The 8,844-nt window shown below is 37.7% G+C and overlaps 1 protein-coding gene across 1 annotated transcript in view; it reads left to right on the top strand.

The window, feature by feature from the left end:
* Nucleotides 1-7,223: 7,223 nt before the first annotated feature.
* The window catches only part of LOC131430978 (elongation of very long chain fatty acids protein 7-like), a 58,391-nt gene continuing 56,770 nt past the window's right edge, over nucleotides 7,224-8,844 (top strand). The window contains exon 1 of the mRNA XM_058596318.1: nucleotides 7,224-7,730. The gene's annotated coding sequence lies outside the window, so the exon portion shown is untranslated. The remainder of the gene's footprint in view (nucleotides 7,731-8,844) is intronic.

Raw genomic sequence — 8,844 nt, 5'->3', positions numbered from 1 at the left:
AATTGGCAGTCTTCTGTCGTTTACTGCTATCTCAGTTGCTCTGCCGTCGTTGTGAACACCACTGCACTTGCTGTACCTGACCCCAGGTACAGTGCTTTTGCTCTTGGTGGCGATCAAATGCGATGCTTGCAGTGTAGCACCTCGCGATATATGCCGTCTCTTTTGATCCTACGCAGCGTACAAATTCTGGTACCTGGTAGATCAGCACTGGGTTGCTTTAGCACCTCTGTGCCTTTGCACCCCTTCGTCTTCGCACCTTTATGCGATGGCACCTCTGTGACTCGTCACTTCTATGCTCTCGCACCTCTGTGTCTCTACACCTCTGTGCGTATGAACGGGATGGCCTTCGTTGCTAGCTTTCCAGTCGGGAAACGCCCCGAATATTGCGTTTGCTATGGGCAGTTTAACTACCTGAAGCTTAGAATTGTCTCGGTAGCAGCCGTTAACTCACGAGCCAGTACAATCGAAACACAACCTCTTCGCTTGAATGGTTTTTACTGAATGTGATATCGGATTTTATCCATGTTAAGTAACCCATGTTGCATCAATTTGATGCCTATCATATTAAATTACCTATTGCGGAAGGGTTTTTCAAAGATATCACAACATTTGGTGGATATTTGTACAAAGTGGGCCAAAATAAAATCAATCCTAAAGTGGGCCAAAATACCTCTGTTACCCTACCGACTTTACAATAAAAAAGGCATTATTTTCAAGGTGATTAGTTATAATTGTTATTTTTAAACATACATTCACGATAAAAAAGAAAGCGCATTTTTTGTTTTACATTACAGAGTCTCCTACGTAAAATTCATCGTTAGTGAAGCGTTGAAACTGCTTCCGTCACGTTGTTCCACTAATTGTGTGATGTTTTATATCAATTCATATCGAGGAAAACGAAGTTGTACTTCCAATAATAACAAAAATCTTCGGCTACTTGCGCGGCTTACGATGAACTGTTGCTCTCTTATTTCTACCGTCGATCAGTTCTATTGAACGTCGGATAATCCGCACTGTCCCATTAGGCCAAGAGCTGACCTTTGTTTATGTTTGTTGCCTACGTAGCATTTGATTTCAATACTGTTGCGTGATACTGTTTTCGAATGTCACGTTGCATATATGTCTCGGACGATGTTGCGTTGGTTGGTTGGTTGCCGAAAGCTTTTCCTGGGGGTGCAAAAAATCATTCATGGATTGCTTCGAACGGCACATTTTTTTCCAGTTACTTGAGTTTTGCTTTTTTTTTTTGGTTTAGTTTCAATTCAATTCAAAGGAATTATTCCATCCAGTGGATGAATGTTTCTCGTTTGGACTTTATGATTATTCGCCTCTAGGGGTTAGAGCTTTCTGATTCCTATTGTTTTGGGCTCAGGTGAAGGTTAAATGAAAGACCTTTTGCTTTACCCATTTCGCTCCATCGGCTAGTTCACAGCATTGTGGCATTTAACGTTCCAAATCATAATTCTGGCAACTTTTGCAATCGTATCAAAATTTCAACTTCGGATCGTCTGATTCCGAAACGTGCGCGCGGGGATGGAAAAATCGGACAGAATATATTGCTTTTTACAATGCGAAAGTGTAAGGCGAAAGAAGTAACATTAGAAGAAGCAACGATTGGATCAACCAAATTTTATCCAGGTGGGCTGCAAAAACTGGTTTCTCGACAGTTTCGAAATATTTTTTTTTTGATGTTGCTTCCAAATACCTGCTGCCAGGGGTCTTTCATAAACCACGCAGACTCGTGGCTAGTTGGAAGAAATTTATGTTAGACTGATCAGAACCAGACCAAGCTTGCTAGACTTCATACTGGGATGTGGAACCGATTCCTCATTGTCGGATCAAAAACAGAATATTGACTTTTTATTTCTTGTGTTTTATCGTGCTTTTTCGAAGATTTTTTTATATTTGCTGTAAAAGACAGTATTTATAACAAAACTAATTCAGACCTAGAACTCAATCGCAGAAACTTGTTACATTCAAAACTCAACCAATGCTCACAGTTACCAGAATTTTGGAATTGTCAAATTGTTATTGTTTAATATTTAGTCATTTCAAAATCAAAAACATTTCAAATGTTTTATTTTTTGAGACGGTTCCCTTTGCTGAAGTCGAAAAAACTCTCCATGATGGAGATTAGTTTAGATAAAAAATAAGATAAAAAATGATTACGTGAAATATGGACGAACTTCCATTGAATGACCACCATCATGATTTTTGCTGACTCATCCTTGTTGTGTCCAGCTCGCAGACAGCACGTGTCAACTAAACTTTTGTCATTCGATGACCCCAGTTGACTTGATCTGCTGCAAAGTGAGAGTTTCAAAATTAATTAAACATATTTTTGAACTATTCGGCAGCTATGATGTTTTGTAAAGTCTCAAATCTCAGATTTCAAGTCGTTAGTCTCTTGTCAAGCATCAAGCTTCAATTCGCAAGTCTTTAGTTTCATATTTGCGTTTCCGAGTGTCAAGTCCCATGTTTACAAGTCTCATTTCTCAAGTTTAAAATCTCGAATCTAAAATACCAAGTTTCAAGTTTCTAATATCAAATCTAAAGTATCAGGACTAAAAAAGGTCTAAAATCCCGAATTTCATGTGTCAAGTCTCCAGTCTCAACTCTTCAATCACGAGTTTCACGACTCAAGTATCTAGTGTAAAGTAAAGTAATGTGTCTCAAATCGTTAATCATCAAATGTCAAGTCTCCAATATCAAGTCTTCAGTTTCAAGTGTCAAGTCTTAATTCGCAAGGTCTCAAGTATTACGTTTAAAATTTCATTATCTAAAGTCTAATTCAAAGTCTTTAATCTCAACTATCAAACTTCAGTTCGCAAGTCTTTAGTTTCATGTCTCCGATGCCGAGTCTCAAATCCCCAGTCTCCAGGTCTCATATCTCAAGTCTAAGATCATAAGTTCAAAATCCCAACATTCACATTCCGAATATTAAGTCTTAAGTATCAGGTCAGGACCGAATTTAAAATTTTAAATCGCAGATATCAGATATATCAAGCCTCAAGTATCAAATCTCTAGTCTCAAGTCTTTAGTCTTAAATTAAGTCATCAAGTCTTCAGTTTCAAGTGTCAAGCCTCAATTCGCGAACCTTCAATTTAAAGTATCATGTCTTAAGTTTAAAATTTCGTGTCTCATGTCCAAGTTTCGAATCTCCAGTCTCAAATTTTCAACTTCTAGCCTCAAATCATAAGTCTTAAATCCCAAGTTTCAAATTTTAAATTCCAAGTCTTAAATCTCAAAGTCTCAGACATCAAATCTCAAATCCTTAATCTCCTGTTTCATTTTTCGAGTATTCTGTCTCAAGTATCAAGCCTCAAGTGAAGTCCTCGAGTTATAAGTGTCGAATCCCGAGTCACAAATATCAAGTCCTAAGCTTGAAATATCATGTGTAAAAATTCATGTCTCGAGTCCTTATCTCAAGTCATCAGTCCCAAATCCTCAAATTCCAAGTCCTAAGTACCAAGTTTTAAATCCAAAGTTCTAAATATCCAGTTTCTAGATTCAAATTTTGAACCTAAAAACCATGAAGTACTCTTAGGAGTCCAATTCCGAGTCTTCAGTGTCAATTGTTAAGCTTCATTATTTTTTATAGCATTTATTTTACCCCGGCTTTAACCGTTAAGCTTCATGTTTTGAAATGCTAATCACAAACTATAAGTTTCAAACACCGAATATCAAATCCCAAGTTGCCAATACCTCTCTAGTCTCTAGCCTTAAGTCACGAATTTCGAATCTATAGATTCAAGTCCTGAGCTTCTAGCCTTAAATTGCAGATAAACATTTCTTCAGCCTCAATTGTCTAGCCTCAAATCTTCTGTCTCGAATTGCACATATCAAATTTCTAGTCAAGCCTCGATTCTCAAAACTCTGGTGTCAAGTCTTAATTAGAACGTAAGACTTGACAGAGCTTTAAGTTTAAAGTTTCAAATTTTATGTTCCATTCTGCAAATCTCCGATCTCAAGCCCTCAATCTCAAGGGTTAAAATCCTAGTCTTTGATACCAAGTTTGAAGTATTGAATTCCAAGTTTCAAATAACATTTATCAGCTTCAGGTATCAAATTTCGAGTTTTCAGTTTTAAGTGTCAAGTCTCAAGTCCTAAGCCTCAAGTCCCGGGTCACTGATCCCAAGTCCCAAGTTACAAATATAACAAAATCTCAGATCTTAAATCATCAGTCACAACTCTTAAATCTACAGCTATAAGTCTGAGAATTCAAGTTTCAAATCCTGTGTATAAATTTTACACATACCGAATTCCAAATTCCGAGTATCCAATCTCAGATCTTAAATATTAAGTCTCAAGTTTTCAATTCGAAGCCTCAATTCTCTGATATTAAATTTTCTATCTCTGCTCTCAATTTTATTGGACTCTAGTCTTTAATTTAAGCGCTTCACTATCAAAGGTCAAACCTTCAGTTATTAGTTTGAAGACTCAATTCATCAGTCTCGCGTCCTACACGGATAAACATTCATTCCCGGTGCCATAATTAAAAACTATGAAATCATGAAAAATGTCTTCGAATGAAAATCCAATGATTAAAATGATTAATATCATGAAAATTTTCATGAGATTTGAGGCATAATTTCATGAGAAGATATGTCATGATTCCATGATTTTTAGTCATGGCACCAGCAATGGATTTTTATCCTTGTAAGTTTCAAATCCCGATTCTCAAATTCCGTGTCTTTAGTTTCAAGTCTACAGTCACCAGGTACGTCGTAGGTACCAATGTCTCAAGTGCCAAAACTCTGGTCTCGAACATTCTGCCTCAAGTTTTATGTCTCAAATCTCAGATATCAAGTCTGACATTTCTTGTCTTCAGTCTTACGTTTATTGTTTTCAATTCCCAGACTTTAGTCTTAAGTCCCAAATGCTGGATTCCTTAAGTCAGTGGACTCATATGAACTTCTGGAAAAAAATCCTCTGCATTTGATTCCTATCTCTCCTTTACGCAGTATGTTTAGTGAACTGGAGCCAAATCAGGCCAAAATAACCGGTTTTCAATATTTTCCCGAACATTGAAATTAAAATGAAATCCGTTTTCGAGGAACTTTTTTTTCAAATATAATTTTTTGTTATTCGATTTTGTTGCAACCTCCTCGGATTTACCAGAAATCCACACTCTATCTTTCAGGTAAGCTGGGCAAAATAATTGTGAATGGACAAATTTGGGAATAAGATTTTTTTCATTGAAAAAAAACCGAATGGATAATATCAAAAACATAACCGGAATGACGTGACTAGGAAAAAGTTCAATCGCTTTCTTCACACTGATCTGAGTATTAATATCCACTTCAATTAGTTGGTTGAATGTGTTAATTTAATTATTTTACTATAGATTTGATAATTTTCAATGGAAGCTCATATCGGAAACAATTCGTTGGAAAACTTGGTTTAAAAACTTTGAAGAACCGATAAAATGTCAAACTGGTTTTTCGTTGAAGAATTTATATAACGAACACAATATCGTTCAATAGGATCGGTTTTTATTCGCTCAGTTGATTGTTTTTAATATCTGCGCAAGTATGTGCAGGTAAAATTAAGTCAAATTTCGATTCTCTGACCTGCTATCTAATAAATATAATATTTATTATGTTTCGAATTCTGTTTTGGTATTGAGTAAACTACGGACTTTTCGTGAACAATTTTACGTATTTGGACAGTCTGTTTGCCATCATCTCTTCAACCTGAATTCGCTTTACAATCGTCCAATATTTCTCGATCGAACGAAATTGAGGACAATTTGGTAGGTTGAGGTCCTTTTTAATATAATACACCCCCCCCCCCCCCCCCCATTTTGTCGGGGTACCACGGAACTAACTCTCGAATGTAGTGGCAGCTAGCCAAATTCCACCAGCGTTTTACGGGGACTTGTTTACTTTGATGAATTGTAGAATGCGTTGTTTTTACGGGTAACCTTCCTTGAGTAAATCATTTCTAACGAAAACTTAAGTTTTGTTCGCACCTGTCAATTGCTTGCCAAATCAGAGACTGTTCGCGAACCTGTTCGAAGAAAATAAACACAACCCGACTAGATCCCAAATCCGACGGATTTGGACTCAAGCAAATAACTGTATTCGGATTCAGGTTACGGACAAAGATTTTTATTTCTAAACGAATCCGGGTTGGGCTCGAAGTGAAGATTTTTATTTTTGATCGAGTTTGGGTCGGGTTCCGGCTTAAGGCATAATTTTCGCAAACTCTAAAGCCTGGCAGTGTCTTCTCGATCCGCTACAGCTGGGCGAGGCTCGTGCAGATGACAAAGTTACTGATCAGGATCCATCCCAACCGGTTACTGCTTTTTTACTGGCATGATTCTCCGAATTCTCAATATGCTACCCTCAAAAGCGCAATCTAACTTGGGCTACGGATCCAAAAATATGAAAAATTAGCAAATGTAAAACTGGTTCCGCGCCACGCTGCTGGGGCAAACGTTAACCTGTTAGTGATAAGCATGAATAATTTGAATACGAATTCGACTGGGATGACAACAAAAAAGGTGGTGATCAAAATTTGGAAAAATTTTCACATCTTCCAGAATTCTCTTGGTCCTGATCGGACTCGTTCAAGCACCGGCGCCGACAAAATCATCCCGAGAATACAAGCAAAACTACATAGTAACCGGTTAGAATTCGAGATGAATAATAAATTTATTTATTTGGATAGGGATTTGGACTCCCAGCGTTATTTTTTTTTGTGTGGAATCGCACAATAATTTGTTGCTATGTTTCTCAGACATAAATTACATCCATTTTAGTGTCATGTTGAAAAAATTACCCGTAGAAGCCCGGTCAAAAAGTATGTATAGGTCATAATGAGGAGTGGAATAAATAGTATTCAATTATTGAAACACTGACAGCGCTGCAAGGTAACACGATCATCTGCTCCAATTATTCCGAAAGGTATTTGTTCTGTAAATCATAACACGCGTTCAATGGCACTGCCCTGCCACCACCGGGTCATAAAATATTTGTAAACAACATGCACAATTGCATCGTCGAACCGAACCGACCCGCAGCACTTTTGTCGCCCGCAAACAGGCTACTTCGATCAACGGTGTCGTGCGTCATTGTGGCACTGTGACATCGTCTGGTTTCGTTTGCGCAACATTCTGCCAGCAGCAACGCAATCGTGTCGCGCGACTAGAGAGTCAGTCGGAGAGGCGATATAAAACTTCAATGCGACAGCCGCCCCAAACTCACTTCTCGTTTATCTTTCGGCTGAGCCTAAGTAGTGCACTTCAGGGGAAGAGACTACCCGGCGCGTGGTTTCATTATAGATTTTAGTGCCCGAGGAAAAAGTTCTAGATTTGATACTAGAGACAGAAGCAAAAAAACTAATATTCGAGTGCGTGAAGTGGTTCGACGGGATTACTTTGTTTGGGAGTGTTTTGTCAGCCAAATTTTCTACTAGGGAAAAAAATAAGTTGGACAGTTGTTAGTTTCGGCGAAGCAGGATATGCGACGGTCAAGGAAATAAACAGCATTGCCGCAGTGTTCTCACAGTGACGTGATCGTTTAACGGAAGTGGACCTAGTTCAAATATCGGTGACTTATTCAGTCCAGGACGAAAAGTTGACGGTGTTTGTTTCTACATTTGCCAGTCCGAAGTTAACCAGTGAAAGTTTTGGAAATTTTTTCGTTCGAGTGTATCAACACAAGCCAGACCCGTTCTCGCAAGCAAGGTCGAGTGGCACAGCCTACTACGGACCAATAAAAAGGTAAGTCGATTGCTTATGGAAGCAATAGAAATCTCCGCGAGCTCTCAGTGTGACTAGTGTCTTATGATTATGTTATAATTTCGGTTACGTCACTCTAAACGGAGTCGCTCTGTTGTTCGCATTAATGTTTTTGATGATCATGGAACGGAATCCGAACGCAGGGGGAGGGTTTCACGCTTTTCGGCCACTGAAGTTTCGTTCGCAACTGGCGGATACGTAGAAAGTCGCGAATGATTGAATTTTTGGACACGGGCAGTGTTTTCCAAATTGTATGTGGAAAAAGAAACGCGTTAGCATTAGGTGGATGTGTTGATTTGAAATACAGTGAAAAGCTCCGTTTTAAATTTAATTTGCTTCGTCGTTTGATGAAACGGTCAAACAGAAAAATGATGCAAGACCAATGCGTTTGCATGGCTTTTGAATCGAAGGTTAACTTTTGTCCAGGAAACTAACCAATTTTGTGATGGCGCATCGATATATTGAACTTTACTAATCGGACTTGTTAGTTTATTTTTTTGTTTTGTTTTTCAATAGTTGAGCAATAAAATATATTTTTTGGAATGTTTTGAGTCGATTCTCTGGGACTAATTTGTGTATGTTTCAAAACCGATTTTAAAAAAATGGTTTTGAAACTTACACAAATTAGTCCCAATTCTCTGATTTGAAACTTACACAAATTAGTCCCAAATCTCTCAACGTTTTATGTACTTCTAAAACATATGATATCAAAAAAAAAATTTCGATCTCAGAATTTTTTGAGTCGGCTATTTGGGACTCTCTTTTACTTGTGAGATTTAAAAAAAAAATCGTTTCTGGATTTAACATCTGATCTCGACGTTTTATGCGTTTCTAAGAGATCTGACGTAAAAAAATCTCAAAAGCCCCAGAGTCGATAAAAAAAATTTTTTCGAAATAACCAGCGGCGTCTCGTGACGACATTTATCGGCTGTGCACTGCTTATTTTGGTATGAAATCAGTTGTAACAGTTCGTTGTAAACGAAAGATAACGATTGAGAAATGAATGTTCGCTAGTGTTTTTCAATACAATGAAATATTGATATATTTTCGAATGGGATTTTTTTTATTAAACTTATGTCATATCATCGACACAATA

Source organism: Malaya genurostris, chromosome 1 (genome assembly GCF_030247185.1).
Source record: "Malaya genurostris strain Urasoe2022 chromosome 1, Malgen_1.1, whole genome shotgun sequence".
In the NCBI taxonomy this organism is placed as follows: Eukaryota; Metazoa; Arthropoda; class Insecta; order Diptera; family Culicidae; genus Malaya; species Malaya genurostris.
Note: the sequence above shows the minus strand (reverse complement) of the source record. Positions and strands in the feature narration are given on the sequence as shown.